Source organism: Rattus norvegicus, chromosome 8 (genome assembly GCF_036323735.1).
Source record: "Rattus norvegicus strain BN/NHsdMcwi chromosome 8, GRCr8, whole genome shotgun sequence".
Taxonomy (NCBI): Eukaryota; Metazoa; Chordata; class Mammalia; order Rodentia; family Muridae; genus Rattus; species Rattus norvegicus.
The window spans coordinates 60,399,265-60,417,817 of NC_086026.1; positions in this window are offsets into that span (position 1 = coordinate 60,399,265).

The window sequence follows — 18,553 nt, forward strand, 5'->3', positions numbered from 1 at the left end:
TGGAGGATTTGGACCAGGACCCAGGGACAACTGGAAGCCACTGAGAGGTTTAACCCAGTGGAAGAAAATGATGGATTTGCATGAAATATAAATCTCTTGGTTCTATCTTGGAAGCGATTTGGAGGAAGAACTGTGGGTATTTGGGGACAGGAGATGTCTGTCATGCAGATTAAATTTACAAATGTTTGCTTAGGGGAAAAATGAAATGAACAAAAAATTAAAAACGTGTAGTTAGTCTTGTGCTCTTTTTCAGCCTTAGTTTTGTTCCTTTGGATGAAAAAGGTTTCTGACAGCTCTGGAGACCTAGCCAGGGGCATGAATCAATCACCAGGTAGTAACTGAACACTACCTATGTGCCAATCACAATATAAAATGTGGTGCCAGGGCCTGCAAGCTGGCTTAGTAGGATGGCTTAGCAGGTGAAGGGAACTTGCTGCCAAGCCTAAAATCCCAACATTTATCTCCAGGACCCATGCAGTAGAAGGAATGAACAAATTCCTGCAAGTTATCCTCTTACCTTCACATGCATCTCAAGATACACACACACACACACACACACACACACACACACACACACACACACACACACACACACACTCACACATTGTGCTGGATACCCTGGTGGATTCTTGGAAGGCTTTGTATTTTTGCACACAAGATACTAGTATGTAAGGAATAGGAATAAAGCTGCACAGATGTACACTGACGATTTAGTGTGTGTGTGGCTAATTGTCAAGTGGAGTTATGAACCTTCCATAAGAGGGATTAGACGTCATCCTGTGCAACAGGTAGGTCTTGAGTAGAGTTCTGAGGGATCCTGGGATTTAGTAGACCTCTGGAGCACACTGTTTCAGGAGAACTGCAGACTTTGTGGTTGCAGGCACATTATGGTTTAATTTATCTTGACTTTCAGAGAAAGTTGACTGATCCTTATTGATATGGAAAAGCATGTTAGTGACTTTTTTTGTCAAAAAATGGGGCACTAGTATGTGTCCTCTTCTTAACGAGTGACCATGTTCTGCTGCACCTGATAAATTGCAATCAAATGGGGCATGCAGGTAGAATTGTTGCACAGGTGTGTGACATTGATTCCCAAGAGGTCTGGGAAGGGTGGGGATAGGTGAGGTAATTCTCAGAATGGGGAGTGTAGTGTCTTCTGTAACTTTTAATGCTCGCTGCATAACTCAGGCGCTATAGTTCACAGAATATTACCTAGTCCTCAAGAAGTTTAAAAATTACATGTATTAGAAGTGTGTCATTGTAAAAGTCCCATTCTGAAACTCTCAAAGTAACTGCCCCTTAGTGGGGAGACAGTCTACTCTTGTACAGGAGAGAAATGGCACTGAAGGGAACCTTTGGCTCTGAGTTACCCTCAAGTCTAAAGTTCATGTTGCTTCTTGACAATCACTTCTTATCACCCTGGAGAGAGGCTGGTGAGGAGGCCGAGGGCACAGTGCTGAAACCGTCCTGCACTAGAACATGTGATCCTGACCAGACTTGAGATAAGACAGGTTAGTGCCAGTGGGGTGGCTTCTGAGAGATGCCATGGGTTAGGCTGAGGAGACTGTGTAAGAATATCAAGATAATAATGACAGCATGTCTGCTTGTCCTTCCTCAAGATATGGCCTTTAGGTTAAGTCCAAAGGTCTATGGTAGAACATTTCCAACTTTGAAGCTTCTTTGTAGATGCTTATAGGGTTGGGGCAGCCAAAGATGTAGAGACCCCAAAGATACCTAAGGAACCCCACGAACTCCATTTTTACAGAAGTTGGATCTCTTCATTTTGAGGATTTCATGCAATGCAGGCTAGCTTCAACTCTACTGTGTAGCCAAGGATGGCCCTGAAATCCTTGATCTTCTTCTCTCCATCTCCCATGTGCTAGAATTAAAGGCGTGTGTGACTGCTTTGTGAAGTGCTAAGGATGGAAGGCAGGGACTCATGAATTCTGGGAAAGCACTCCATTAGCTGAGGCACATACCTGCCTCTGAACCATTTTGTTTTTTTGATTTTTGTGAATCTGCTCAGTAAAACTTTTTTTTTTTTTTTGGTTCTTTTTTTCGGAGCTGGGGACCGAACCCTGGGCCTTGCGCTTCCTAGGTAAGCGCTCTACCACTGAGCTAAATCCCCAGCCCCTCAGTAAAACTTTTAAAACCATACCAAAATTACAATGATAGAAACTAGCTGAACAACTTTGTTATTTGAATGGCCTTTTCACAGCATCCTCTTTGGGCCCTTGCTTCCAATATGTCTCTAAGAGAGGAGGGCCACAGCGTGTTGGCACTGGGACTTAAAACCTGCACAGTGTTCACAGACCAGGCAATCCTGCTGAGGTTCCTGTGGGCAAGCATAGTGAGCACTAGTGAGAGAGTTTCTAGCAGGACCAAGAACAATGAGCTAGTGTGTGTGCTGCCTGAGGGGCCTGTGGAGGTGACAGTCCACTGAAGCTGTGGAGACATGTTTGTCTAGGCAGGAAGCCATGTGCGACCCCAAGCCAACATACTCTGGCATCTGTCCTAACCACATCTGCAGCAGATCCTCTGGACACATTAAGGAGGACAGGAATTGTGCATGGGCATATCATCCCCGTTCCTTTTAACGTTGTCAATTTCTTCTGTTTCCTGGTTGGGATTGAGAGTATATCCTGGCTTCAGGACGTCTCTACTGTGTTCAGGCCACTCGGAATTCTTACTTCATGAACTCACTGTCTGGGGCCAGATCCTCTGAGACAGAGACACAGAATCCTGATGCATTGGCAGGGTAGGGAGAAGGGGAGAGAAAGGAGAGGAAAATGGGAGAGGGAGAGGGAGAGGGAGAGGGAGAGGGAGAGGGAGAGGGAGAGGGAGAGGGAGAGAGAGAGAGAGAGAGAGAGAGAGAGAGAGAGAGAGAGAGAGAGAGGTGTATCCTAACTGTATCTTATCTATATAGGATAGCTTTAGGCTCTTCATTGATATGAACCAAATGAATGATTGAGATCCTTCCACTGTGATCACACTGTTGGGATACCAGAGTTAGACTTGCATCTTGGTGAGTGAGAATAGTCTTATCATCAGGTGATACCATCTTGACTGTCAGTCATTTGAGGACACATGGATATGCATAAGTATTTGAGGAGAATGTCAGGCTAAGTCCATATGGTGATAATCAGTAGAAATGAGGAGAGGGGAAGTGGGCCAGATATTCAACATCAGTCATATTTCCACATGTAGATAGGAGCTGCAGCTCATAGGAACGAGCTCAGCGTTGCTGCCATGACTTCTTCCTAGTGCCTGGCATTCTTGGGCGTGTTCTTAGAATAAGCTACCTGGGTTAATTTTAACTGATAAAATGACAATCAATGATTGGACACACTCTTAATTGTATGCAGCATTGACCAAGGCATGATATTAACCCACTGAGGAACTATCTTGTCTCGACTTCATGGATGGGGAGGTTGCAGCACGGAGTGCTGAGTACTTTCTCAAGGTTCTGTTTTACTTTCTAAAGCTGGGATTTGAACCCACACCTGTCTGATTTCACACATCACATTCCTAACTACTTTTTGTTATGGAATCTTTTAGATAGCACCAGCCAATCTCAACTATGTTGAGTGTTGCTCAAAGGAAGAGGCAGGTTTTGAGTCTGGATGAAGTTTTCTATGAGGTCACAGAGCTCAGAGAATTACAGCATGATGTGGCACTCGAGGACAGGCACTTTCCATGTTGATCTTAGACAAAGAGTTTGCATTAGTAACTGGGAAGCCTTCCTTCACGGTTTCTCCTTGCAGCCTCTTCGCAGCTATCTCCAAGGCTGGTGGTGGTTAATGAGATTGTTCTCAGAGTATGATGGTGTATCAACATGTAAGACTAGAGTAGAAAAATCTCAATCACGGGAGGAAACACAGGGACAAAGAGTGGAGCAGGGACTGGAGAAAAGGTCATCCAGAGACTGTCCCACCTAAGGATCATCCCATTTGCAGCCACCAAACCCAGTCACTATTGCTGATGCCAAGAAGTGTTTGCTGACAGGAGCCTGATATGGGTGTCTCCTGAGAGGCTCTGCCAGAGCCCTACTGATACAGATGAGGATGCTTGAAGCTAACCATTGCACTGAGCACAGGGACCCCAATGGAGGAGTTAGAGAAAGGACTGAAGGAGCTGAAGGTGCTTGCAACCCCATAGGAAGAGCAACAATATCAACCAACCAGATATCCCAGAGCTCCCAGGGACTAAACCACCAATCAATGAGAGTATACATGGAGGGATCCATGGCTCCAGTCACATATGTAGCAGAGGATGGCATTGTCCAGCATCAATAGGAGGAGAAGTCCTTGGTCCTGCAATGGCTGGTTTCCTCCATGTAGGGGACTGCCAGGGCATTGACACGGGAGTGGGTAGGTGGGAGTGGGAGAATCCTCATAGAAGCTGGGGGAGGGGGTATGGGAGGGGGGAAAGGGGATAACATTTGAAGTGGAAAAACATAAAATATCCAAGAAAAATAAAATAAAAAATGAGTAATATATATATAATTATATATATATATATATATATATATATATATATAAAATTTCAAAATACTATTGTCCTTCAGTGACGATAGGTTACAGGATCTCTCTGGGCACTAAAATTCATTAATGCTTGAGCCCTTATAGAGAAGGGTATAATAATATTCATGTATAATCTATATACATTTTCCCATAAGCTTTAAATCACCACTAGATATTTAGAATACTGGATGCTCTATGAATACTTTCTATGTCATAATAACAAAAAAAGTCTATATATGCTCATTATAGACATACTATTTCTTTTTTAATTTTTATAATGTTTTCATTCTAGTTGGTTGATTCCACAGATCCTGAATCCATGCATGTGAAGGGCTGACACTGTACATTTTTCTGCATGGCCACATCCCAAGACTCATATTTAGTGGTCACCTGGTTTAATATATGCTTCATGGCATCCATGGGACGCTAGTGTTGAAGCCCAAGGATGCTGGAGGCCTGGAAAGGAGCGGGATATTTGAATGTCTGCCATTTGCTCTGATTTATCTCATCAGTTGGAGCTGACATCCTAGCCTCTGGCAAGTGGGGACTTATGGCTGTCCTGGTTAGATTATGCATTTTATTGATATTTGAGAACCATGAATTACTAACCTGGTGTCTTGACCCTGAGTAACCATAGGGGGCCCTGATAACGGGATAGGCCTGGGGAGATCTAGATAGTATCAGCCCATAGTGATGTCTCGTGGTCTCTGTACTTGCTGCTGCTACATACGCCTGTGACTCTCTATGACTGTGTGACGTAATCCATTATCATTTTGTTGTATATTCTGTCTTTTGGTGGTCCAGGTAGGATTGTCCTCAAGAACCAGGATCAAACCCAGTCATGGGATTAGAGAATAATATTACACTTACTCTGTCAGCATGGTTCTTCCACTTCGTGCATGTTAAGCCATCCATAAATGTTGACAATATAGGTGTCCAGAAGAGATAAGATTGACGGAGGCATTTGGTTCACAGGTCTAAGTGCTTAGTTACCAATATCTGTGGCCACAGCCCACACTGGAATGTCTGTTGTCCCAAGGCTCGGAGCCCAGTGGTGAGGGCTTCAAGAGTCTGGGCAGACTTTGCTTTCTGAAAAAGACAGATAAGTGCTCTGGAGAAAGAGTTAAATATGGTAATGATTCTTAGATGCGATCTCAGAACCAGGAGCCCAAGTAGTCATTTAGAACTTGTTAAATACCAACTGTCTGGCCTTGTCTCCACTTACCAAGTCAGAAAGTTCCAGCAGAAATGACTCTGTGCATGATAAAAATCAGAAATCACTGGGAAACCAGAAAGAGGGTAAGTTCTGGGCCTACTTCTGCTTGCCTTTAGATAGCCACAATAGACCTTTTCTCCTTTTATTTGAAGGAAATTGTTGTCTAAGCTGTGCTTAGGGTTGCCCAAGTGTGCTCTGGAGTCTTTGGAGAAAGAGGGAGAGCAGAGATAAACAGAATCATATTAACCATTTAGCTTCATGGCCCCAAAACTCCAGCACAACCCTCCTGAGATATCTGAGTCTCTTGCTCAGTCTCTAAGAACCCTGGTCTCTTTGAGTTAGGTTTCTACTTTTTCCCTGTGAGGACATTCAAGTGATGTTTGTTAACTCTGTTGAACACGGAGTAGTGTGGCTTAATGTCATTGATTTCTTATGTATCCACATCGCTTAACAGGATTTTTAAGAAGCACTGTTCTAAAATTGTGCCTGAGATGTGAGTTTAAGAGCGTATTCTTCCTCCACTACATTCTTTTTTTTTTTTTTTTTTTTTGGTTCTTTTTTTTGGAGCTGGGGACCGAACCCAGGGCCTTGGGCTTCCTAGGTAAGCGCTCTACCATCTTTTTTTTTTTTTTATTTAATTTATTTTTATTAACTTGAGTATTTCTTATTTGCATTTTGAGTGTTATTCCCTTTCCCGGTTTCCGGGCAAACATCCCCCTAATCCCTCCCCCTCCCCTTCTTTATGGGTGTTCCCCTCCCCATCCTCCCTCCATTGCCGCCCTCCCCCCAACAATCACGTTCACTGGGGGTTCAGTCTTAGCAGGACCCAGGGCTTCCCCTTCCACTGGTGCTCTTACTAGGATATTCATTGCTTCCTCTGAGGTCAGAGTCCAGGGTCAGTCCATGTATAGTCTTTAGGTAGTGGCTTAGTCCCTGGAAGCTCTGGTTGCTTGGCATTGTTGTTCATAAGGGATCTCGAGCCCCTTCGAGCTCTTCCAGTTCTTTCTCTGATTCCTTCAATGGGGGTCCTAGTCTCAGTTCAGTGGTTCGCCTCTGTATTTGCTGTATTCTGGCTGTGTCTCTCATGAGAGATCTACATCCGATTCCTGTCAGCCTGCCCTTCTTTGCTTCATCCATCTTGTCTAATTGGATGGCTGTATATGTATGGGCCACATGTGGGGCAGGCTCTGAATGGGTGTTCCTTGTGTATCTGTTTTAATGTTTTCCTCTCTATTCTCTGCCAAGGGTATTCTTGTTCCCCTTTTAAAGAAGGAGTGAAGCATTCACATTTTGATCATCTGTCTTGAGTTTCATTTGTTCTAGGCATCTAGGGTAATTCAGGCATTTGGGCTAATAGCCACTTATCAATGAGTGCATACCATGTGTGTTTTTCTGTGATTGGGTTACCTCACTCAGGATGATATTTTCCAGTTCCAACCATTTGCCTACGAATTTCATAAAGTCATTGTTTTTGATAGCTGAGTAATATTCCATTGTGTAGATGTACCACATTTTCTGTATCCACTCCTCTGTTGAAGGGCATCTGGGTTCTTTCCAGCTTCTGGCTATTATAAATAAGGCTGTGATGAATATAGTGGAGCACGTGTCTTTTTTATATGTTGGGGCATCTTTTGGGTATACGCCCAAGAGAGGTATAGCTGGATCCTCAGGTAGTTCAATGTCCAATTTTCTGAGGAACCTCCAGACTGATTTCCAGAATGGTTGTACCAGTCTGCAATCCCACCAACAATGGAGGAGTGTTCCTCTTTCTCCGCATCCTCGCCAGCATCTGCTGTCACCTGAGTTTTTGATCTTAGCCATTCTCACTGGTGTGAGGTGAATTCTCAGGGTTGTTTTGATTTGCATTTCCCTTATGACTAAAGATGTTGAACATGTCTTTAGGTGTTTCTTAGCCATTCAGCATTCCTCAGCTGTGAATTCTTTGTTTAGCTCTGAACCCCATTTTTTAATAGGATTATTTGTCTCCCTGTGGTCTAACTTCTTGAGTTCTTTGTATATTTTGCATATAAGGCCTCTATCTGTTGTAGGATTGGTAAAGATCTTTTCCCAATCTGTTGGTTGCCGATTTGTCCTAACCACAGTGTCCTTTGCCTTACAGAAGCTTTGCAGTTTTATGAGATCCCATTTGTCGATTCTTGATCTTAGAGCATAAGCCATTGGTGTTTTGTTCAGGAAATTTTTTCCAGTGCCCATGTGTTCCAGATGCTTCCCTAGTTTTTCTTCTATTAGTTTGAGTGTATCAGGTTTGATGTGGAGGTCCTTGATCCACTTGGACTTAAGCTTTGTACAGGGTAATAAGCATGGATCGATCTGCATTCTTCTACATGTTGACCTCCAGTTGAACCAGTAAAATTTGCTGAAAATGCTATCTTTTTTCCATTGGATGGTTTTGGCTCCTTTGTCAAAAATCAAGTGCCCATAGGTGTGTGGGTTCATTTCTGGGTCTTCAATTCTATTCCACTGGTTTATCTGTCTGTCTCTGTACCAATACCATGCAGTTTTTATCACTATTGCTCTGTAATACTGCTTGAGTTCAGAGATAGTGATTCCCCCTGAAGTCCTTTTATTGTTGAGGATAGTTTTAGCTATCCTGGGTTTTTTGTTATTCCAGATGAATTTGCAAATTGTTCTGTCTAACTCTTTGAAGAATTGGATTGGTATTTTGATGGGGATTGCATTGAATCTGTAGATCGCTTTTGGTAGAATGGCCATTTTTACTATATTAATCCTGCCAATCCATGAGCATGGGAGATCTTTCCATCTTCTGAGGTCTTCTTCAATTTCTTTCTTCAGAGTCTTGAAGTTCTTATTGTACAGATCTTTTACTTGCTTGGTTAAAGTCACACCGAGGTACTTTATATTATTTGGATCTATAATGAAGGGTGTCGTTTCCCTAATTTCTTTCTCGGCTTGTTTCTCTTTTGTGTAGAGGAAGGCTACTGATTTATTTGAGTTAATTTTATACCCAGCCACTTTGCTGAAGTTATTTATCAGCTTTAGTAGTTCTCTGGTGGAACTTTTGGGATCACTTAAATATACTATCATATCATCTGCAAATAGTGAAATTTTGACTTCTTCTTTTCCGATATGTATCCCCTTGACCTCCTTTTGTTGTCTGATTGCTCTGGCTAGAACTTCAAGAACTATATTGAATAAGTAGGGAGAGAGTGGGCAGCCTTGTCTAGTCCCTGATTTTAGTGGGATTGCTTCAAGTTTCTCTCCATTTAGTTTAATGTTAGCAACTGGTTTACTGTATATGGCTTTTACTATGTTTAGGTATGGGCCTTGAATTCCTATTCTTTCCAGGACTTTTATCATGAAGGGGTGTTGAATTTTGTCAAATGCTTTCTCAGCATCTAATGAAATAATCATGTGGTTTTGTTCTTTCAGTTTGTTTATATAATGGATCACGTTGATGGTTTTCCGTATATTAAACCATCCCTGCATGCCTAGGATGAAGCCTACTTGATCATGGTGGATGATTGTTTTGATGTGCTCTTGGATTCGGTTTGCCAGAATTTTGTTGAGTATTTTTGCGTCGATATTCATAAGGGAAATTGGTCTGAAGTTCTCTTTCTTTGTTGTGTCTTTGTGTGGTTTAGGTATAAGAGTAATTGTGGCTTCGTAGAAGGTATTCGGGAGTGATCCATCTGTTTCAATTTTGTGGAATAGTTTGGATAATATTGGTATGAGGTCTTCTATGAAGGTCTGATAGAATTCTGCACTAAACCCGTCTGGACCTGGGCTCTTTTTGGTTGGGAGACCTTTAATGACTGCTTCTATTTCCTTAGGAGTTATGGGGTTGTTTAACTGGTTTATCTGTTCCTGATTTAACTTCGGTACCTGGTATCTGTCTAGGAAATTGTCCATTTCCTGCAGATTTTCAAGTTTTGTTGAATATAGGCTTTTATAGTAAGATCTGATGATTTTTTTGAATTTCCTCTGAATCTGTAGTTATGTCTCCCTTTTCATTTCTGATTTTGTTAATTTGGACACACTCTCTGTGTCCTCTCGTTAGTCTGGCTAAGGGTTTATCTATCTTGTTGATTTTCTCAACGAACCAACTTTTGGTTCTGTTGATTCTTTCTATGGTCCTTTTTGTTTCTACTTGGCTGATTTCAGCTCTGAGTTTGATTATTTCCTGCCTTCTACTCCTCCTGGGTGTATTTGCTTCTTTTTGTTCTAGAGCTTTTAGGTGTGCTGTCAAGCTGGTGACATATGCTCTCTCCTGTTTCTTTCTGAACCTCCACTACATTCTTGTAGAATGAATGTGGACTATAGCGTTGCAGTTGTGTTAATATGCAGTGCTGTATCCTTAATTCTAAATGCAGAGAGGTGACAACTGGATGCCCTTGGACACTTACTGACGAGTGAATGGATAGTTGCAGGAGAGAATGAATGGATGGCGAGATGGGTGGGTAAACTGTCTACCGTCTGGGGCTTACTTTTCTTGTAGGGAAGTCATGTGATGTGGTATTTGACAGCTGTGCGGTCAGCTCATTAGATCCCTGGCTCTCTTCTCTATGAAAAATGTACACTAGCCAAGTTTCTTAACCTCGTTATGTCTGCTTTTAGTTATGTGAGATGAGGCTCATGCTTCAAAGATAATTAGAAAAATTGCATGAACTGGTATGTGTAGAGCGCAAGAGTTCCTAATGTAAGCGCCCAAGATTCCCTCTCTGTGTTGGCTTTGGGAGCTAAAACATGGAACGCTCAGAGTTGTTTGAGCGCCGCTACCCATCCCCCCACTTTACTAACCCTTGTCTCATAGCACGCCTGTGTTTGTTTGTGGAATATGTCCTAAGGGTGATTTACTTTAGTTTTAGAAAAAAAGTGCTAATAAAAGTGCTTATTCAATTAACTGATGTGTGTATATTTATCGCTTCCATGGACTCTTCTCTCGTTCATAATAGAAGGCACAAGGCTCAAATGAAGAGCTTTCCTATTCATTATTAATGAAAACAGTAACAGTAGTAATGGCACCCATTTACAGAGCCTTTTCAGTGGGATAGGTATTGTTTACTTTAGTGGCCAAGGGATTGCCTGAGGCAGACGATCTTATATCCAGGTAGTGAATGATATTAAGGTCTGGCTTTGTTTCTGGGCTTACAGACGCCAGGCTTGGCTTACTTCATTCACTGATATCATATTGGTGTTAGCATGGCCAATAAATACTCATGTAGCACATCTGCTTAATTGAATTAATTACTTTGTCTTAGGAGGCACACTTCTTTTTCCTTTGGAATTTAACGACGCCTACAATTTTGAGTTTTTTCTCCCCTCATTCTCATGCCTTTCTTCTCCTTCCTCTCCTATTTCTGACCATCCATCCATCCATCCATCCATCCATCCATCCATCCATCCACTCATTCAGGTTGCTGTCCTTTTAGATTAAAACAAAACACACAGCTTTGAGCTCTCTGGCTGCACCTGTGACTGAAAACCTCTCAGGAGCTTGGCTCTTATGCAAATCTACTTGTCCATGCATGTTGGAACCTTTGCCTTTTGGTAGTAAACCGTCTCTTTGTTCACAAGGAAATGGACTTTGTCTTTATTGTAACTCCCATTTTCATAGTCTTTGGGCACAAATTACAAAATATACCTAGTGGAAATCTGAGTCACTGGCATTGGCATTCGGGGACGAAGAGAAGCTTCCTTTGTGCATCTTCCAACGGCTGCATGATTGACAGGCACAACTGCAATCATTGGACAAGCTGCCTTCACTTCTCTCCCTACAGTTTTCAGCCCATGGACAACAGGGTGTTAGGCTGGTCAGACCATCAGTCTGGGGGAAATTCTCTTGTTTCAGTACTACCTGGAGGAATAATGAGGCTCAGAGGTCTGCGTCTTGCAGTGGGTGGGTCACCAGATCAGATCCTTCAGACAGCTACAGGAATAGGATTGTTTCTGGGAGAGGAACATTTATGAAGCCTGGCTTTCTCCTGTGCATGGGAAGTGGTAGTGACGTGTTTAGCTAGACTAAGGACTATTTCATGCTATGCGTAAGCTGGAGGGTTTTATTTTAACCTCTTTTATTCTTTTGTTGTTTTAGAATTTCATATAATATATCTTTATACTTCCCAAACTCCTCCCATGTCCTTCCCCACCTCCCTTCCCACCCAAATTCATATTTTTCTCTCTCTTAGAAATAATAATGAAAACAAACAAACAAACTGCAATCCCCATTAAAAAATGCTAGGCGTCTGATTCGTGTTGGCTAACTATTCCTGAACATGGGCCCTGGCCTGGAGTATGGTTGATGTACCCAGTGTCACTCCACTGAAAACAATTTGGTCTGTCCCTCTCTCATCAGCTATCAATTTCAGATAGCTTCTTGGCTAGGGGTGGGACTTTGTGCCTACTTTTCCTCTGTGCTGAGATTTTGTCTGGTCTGAACTTGTATAGATCTTGTGCATGCCGACACAGTGTCTGCGGGTTCATATAGGCACCAACTCCATTGTGTCTGGAAAACTTTGTTCATTTGAAATTGCTTACCACCTGTGTGGCTCTTATAATCTTTTTGCCTCCTCTTTTGGAGAGATCCCTTAGCCTTGAAGGAGGCTTGTGATAGAGGCATCTCACTTAGGGTTGAGTAGTCCAAAGTCACTCATTGAGTTAGTCAGGATTCTCTAAGGAGCTGTACCAACAGGATGAGTGTGTGTGTGTGTGTGTGTGTGTGTGTGTGTGTGTGTGTGTATGTGTACAATATACATACATATGGAATTTATTTGAGTGGCTTACAGATTGTGGTCTGAGAAGTCCAGCAATGGCTATCTCCTGATGGAAAGGCCAATGATTCGGGAATTGTTTAGTCCACCATACTGGATGTTTCAGCAATTCCAGTCTGGTGCTGGAGTTCTAGGGAAGTGCTATAAGGATGCCGGCTTTCTGACATCGGTGAACAAATGGCTCAGTGAAGTGGCAAAGCAGACAGAAAGCAGAGGCTTCCTTATCCCGTGTGCTTTCCTATGGGCTGCAACCAGATGATAGGGGCCCATAGGGTGGCTCTTCTGACCCCAAATGATCCAGATTTAAGGTGATTCTCCCACCTCAAATGATCCAACCAAGAAAATCTCTTCAGCACACACAGCTGTTTGGGCTTTTGCTACTTTCAAAATGTGGTTGAGTTGACATTCAAGATTAGTCACCCATGGTCTGTGCGTCAATTACCATGGACTGCAAGAAGAAGCTTCTTTGGTAAGTGTTGAGTGGTGTGTGCATCTAAGGGCATAACAATATGCTGTTAGCAGTTGTTTGGTTGCTGTGTTCATTTAGTGAGATAATAGCAGTATGTCGTTCCCTACAGTCCATGACGTATCTATCAGGGCTTTTGGGAACCATTTATTAAAAGACTTTTTCGTTTATATTTTGTGTATAAGTGTTTCCTTTGTGTGTATGGATGTGTACCATGTGTGGACAGTGTGTGTGCCGGGGGTTCTCAGAGTCCAGAAAAGGATGTTAAATCTCTAGCTACGGATGGCTGTGAAATGCCAAATGGGTGCCGGGAACTGAACTAAGGTTCTCTGGAAGAGCAGCAAGCTCTCTTCACTGCCAAGACACATCTTCAGCTCATTAGAAGTAAAACTAGAGTTTTCATATCAACTTGAACATGGGAACTGTATTTTCCTTATCTTAGCAACCCCAGTATCCAGCCCAATTTCCAACACCGTTTGTACCCAATAAGCACTTAAGAGAAGTATCCTGGAAGATGCATCTCAAAGTTGGCCATTAATTGTGCAGAGTTGGAAGAAGGTACTGTTGGGAATATGCCAAAAAATTAAATAAATAAAGTTCATTATTCAATAGCGAGTGGTAAAAGACTATGCTCCATTGGTGTCCTTTTGGACTGAAAGGACCACACAGTGGACAGAATAGCCTAGAGCCTTTCTGTTTGGCAAAGGCCCCAGTAACTGAGCATCAAAGAGAAGAGCCACCAGGCTGTCTTGACTGTCTCCATGATCATTTATGGCACACCTAGGCCATAGATAACAATCAAAAATCACATGGCCCTTGATTTTCTCATCTGCAAATTGGGACATGGACATTTACCAGATGTCTGTGTCAATGGAAAATTGTCTGGTAGCCATCTGTCTGGTGCAGAAGCCATTCAAGAGCAGCCATAAAGAGAGTTGGGCACTCTCCAGGTTGGCACAGAGGCCAGATTGTTGTGCACAATAAAGGCCTTGCTTCTGAACACTGGAATCAGTCCAGACCATGTGGTCCATTCAATCACCATTTGATAGGGGTATGTGATTTCCTTTCCATAGTGCCTGGTTGTAATGTCCAATTATTTAAGGTGTGACTATACAGGAAATCTCAGTCACTAAATTCATTTTTAGATAAGGAGTCGCCATGCAGCTGTCAGCTATATTTGTAGATGATGGCTGGGAAATCAGAGAGATGAGATATGGTCTGGATCTAGCTGCTGTTTTGATAAGCACCACAGGACCTGTTTCCCTGCCCCCTCCCCTTGGGAAAACAGAAATTGGCAAAGCTTGAAGGGCTCCCTGTTACGCATGAATTTGGTGAACAAAAATGTAAAAGAATCTTCGTTGAAATAGTCTCTTGATTGGAATGTGATGATATGATTTTTGTGAATGGAAGGGTCTACACTATGCTATTATACTCATTTGTTGTGATGGTTACTTTGTTTCCATTGGATGAAGAAACTACAACTGAGAGAGTTTAAACAACTCACCCTGCTCTCGAAACAGGGCAGCCAGATGGCTCTCTACCTTTACAGCAGTATTTCAGCATACTCTGCCATCTTTCATATTGGGAAATTACACAGCAGGATGAAATAACACTCGCTCAGTGGAGAAGTGGGCTTAGCCCTCTCAGTATGGAGCGGAATGTAGGGGATTCCTCAGAGACAGCAATGGAGTTCAGTATTTTGTTTGTGGATTTACCCACTTTGTTTTGGAGTCTATTGTCCTAGCTGGGACTTAGGTAAATGCCACATAATTTAGAATGTGATATTATAGCACTTCTCTTAAATAGGCAGTGGTTCTTAACCGTGGAGCCTCACAAACGCTATTGTGTATCTCCCAAGAAAAACACATGGCTAGCATTTTATATGAGAAATTCATGGACACTCTTTAAAATTATCCTGTTTTACCTACCTCTGTACCCACCTCCAAGGTCAACAAATCTCTCTCTTTAGATCTGATTTTGACAAATTTCCGGCCACATACATAATCTTTAGTCTGCTAATATTTACATTGGTGACAAATCTTGTATTAAAAAGTCATTTGAATTTTCTGTCTATCCAGTATTAATTTCCTGGTTATATGATATTGATAATTTCTGTTCATCTTATCACTGTATTGCTAAGGTATAACTATGTGGTATAGTTTATATAGTTCTTATGGTCAATATTTGTTTCAGAAAATGATAAATACAAAGTTTGGAAATGAATCTCATACAATAGGGCAAATTGTTTTTGAAAAGAATTTGTATTTCTCCATTATTCTAGATTTTGTTATATCTTTTATTAAGTTAAGGAAGTTTGCCTCTAGTTTGATTTCCTAAGAATTATTTTTAAAATTATAAGATAACATTAGACCTTATAAAATCTACATTACACATTAAGGTAATTTTATGATTTTTTTCTCTTATGATTCATCAGTTGTGGTGAGTTACTTTGATAAGTTACCTAAGAGAAAACTGCCCTTGCGTCCCTCCACATTGTGAGGTAAAGCCTACATATCGTGATATACAATGCACATTCTATCGTGATTTATTATTATTTCTGAATACACTGTAGAACTGTGCAAAAGAATACTTAGGAATTTTGAATCTATGCTTAGAAGTTAGATGTCCTATAGTCTTCTTAATTGATAACATCTAGTTTCATAATCTAGTGTATATTAATTTTTATTTGAAAGCTTCCTGTCGGTCTTCCCTGGTCACGACTATGGTATTATATTGTTAGATCTTATAATATTCAAATTAATCTAGAAATGTCTTCTGATTAGTGAATTAATATTTTCACATTCATCATAGTTTCTGTACTATTAGCATGTACCACCTTCTGTTTTCTATATTTTAAGAAACATGCAAAAAAATAAAAAAGAAACATTCTCTTCTTATTTTCCACAGAGATGTCCAAGTTTATCAAGCTTAAAGATAAAATATCTATTTCTGTTTTCATGTTAAGAATGAAGGTTGTGGCCGGCTTATTGAAGGTGGTACTGAAGCTTCTTTTCTGTACTGGGTTATTAATTTATCTATCTCCTTCCAGTTGACCGTTCTTTATCTCAAAATCCCCAATCTAAAATGTCCACAAATCACAAACTTCTTGAATGCTGATGATACCACAAGTAGGGGATGCCATTTCTGGACTCCTGTGACAGACTTAGTACAAGTATAGGCACACTAAAAATATTGCCTAAAATTACCTTCAGGGTATGTGTAAGCTGCAGAACGTGCACAAGGGAGCTTGGATTTCTTATCAAGATAGTTTATTATATGTGCCAGTGTTCTAAGATCTGAAAAGAATCTTAAATTCAAAGATTTAAATTTTCTTCTTTTTCCTCTTTTTCCTCTTAAGAAGCTGAGATCTAAATGCTTTTGGTCCCACACATCTTGGAGAAGGCAGGCTGGGCCTCTGTGTTCCCCTTGGTGTAATAGGAGCTACAGTGGAATTAAGTGCACTCTTGAGTTCCCCTAGGACCTCACAAAACGTTATTACATACGTAACGTGATTAATATAAATTATAGTCTTCGAACTTGTGCAAGTGTGCAGATAGTTTGTTCTGGAGGAATTTTCGTTTCCCAGGTTTAAGGAAATCCCTGTAATAAACGTGGTCCAGGTATGTGATGGCCTTCTGCTCCAGCGTTTCTTGCAGCATCCTCCCAAGGCGACTTTCCGTTTGAGTACTTCCTCCAACAGCGATGTCAAGGTGGGGCTTTGTAGGCCCTGTGATATTTTTGTTATGCTACAACATTTGAATGACAGTTTGACTTGCTTTAAAGAGACAGGTTCAGGGTTCCCTTTAATACTTGACGATTATTTCCTCACTGTCTGAATCTATAATTTCATGGTGAGGAAGGACACTGCCGTAGCAAGTAGCTATTTTTATTGTTTTGTGGAGCTCATGTCGAGTCTGTGGAGAGACAAATTAAAAAAAAAACAACCTTAATTCATGGTGTCAGAATAAGACAACCAAAATGTGAACAACACAGGAAATGCCTTCTGTCCTCTCCTTGGGACTCTGTGGCATCTGGAGAACCAGCCCGTTTCAGAACACAGAAACCGAGATGAGAGTAGTTACGTAGCACTCGTAAGGGAGCACAGCCAGTGAGTGGCAGAGCATTCGGTGGGGACTCACATCTCCTGCAGCCAAGCCAGGCCCAGTGGGTGGAAACGTCTCAGTAAGGCCCAAGGCTCTGGGACACTGCCACCTGTTACTCTAGGCCAGGTTGTGGTATGTAGTCCCTATAGCAGGCCAGCAGGTCCCTTAATCATGCTAATCTAGGATGGCTTGCAGTGAGGGCTGATAATCTATCCAGGAGCTACTCTTCTCTGTTGAAATATTGTATTGTGTGACCTGTTTCTCCTCAAGACCTGCCTTCAAGCAGACCAGCCATTAGAGGTGTGGTTTATAACTTGATTAGGTCAAGTTTTACTGGGGGGGGGGTGGGAAGTTAGCATGTTCTCCATCAAGGCACAAAGATAAAGCCTCCATGAGGTGCCTACAGAGTCATGGGGCAGTTTATCACGATGTAAACAATGGGCACAGTGCTGTAGGAACAGAGAAAAGGGGACTGATAGTTTCAAGGCCAGGAGGTTCCGGGGCAGGGGGTGGGGCGGAGTGAGTCACAAAATTGTTTTTGCTTGCCATGGTGCTATTTGAGTGGGGCCTTGATGAAAGAAGGATTTCTCTTTAGATGGGGAAGACAGGGAGAGAGGCCCAGCAGTGGGTTAAAAAGAGCTTGCAACTGGAGAGAGGGAGGCTCATTGTGAAAGGCTCAAAGCCTCAGCTCTGTGGCCAAAGGGAGAAGGAAGGCTCTTGCTGATGGTGCTGGTGCTGGAACCCAGGCTTACACATGCCAGTCAAGGGCTGCATTACTGAGCTAGAGTCCTTTAGGCAAAGGCTTATAAAACAGGAGGATGGCAGGATCAGACCTAGAATGTATTAAATCACCCTGAGGCATGGTGGAAGGCAAACCAGCAGTTTCTGGACTACCCCAGGGGTTATAGCCGTACAATCTTGACCCGAGAATAACTGGTTCACTGGAATGGAGCCTGAAGTCATGTTCCAGATACACGGTGGCAGAATGTAGCCCCATACTGTAGGCACCGCAGAGGGTGAATCCATTACTCTTTCTCTGAGAAGCTTTCTGTTAGCCACGCTGGGGTCCTAGGAGAGAAGCCTGGTACTCCTCAATCCACAAGTCACCTTCAGGAAATCGGCTCCAGCTTCATTTAAGAAGCCCGAGTGTCTCCTTTTCTTCTTCGAGTGAATTGGTTGCCCCTGTCCATGTACATAACCACTCATCTGAAACTGAGACCCCTTTATTAAAACAATATTATATCTCGCCATTTTGCCGTGGACTGAGGCAAGGGGAGGAGCCGTTACATTTGAAAGTGGAATAAACAGAAAAGCAACACTGAAAGAACGAGGAGGCTGTTTAGTGAGGCTTGAAGAGAGGGCAGGTGTTTCCTCCCATGTTGAGAATAGTGACCCCTGGGAATCGCGTTTCCCGTCGAGCTGGGACCCATGGCGAGGTCAGTCCTGTAAATGGCCCGGTAGTGTGGAACTGTATGTGAGCGCCAGAGAAAGCTCGG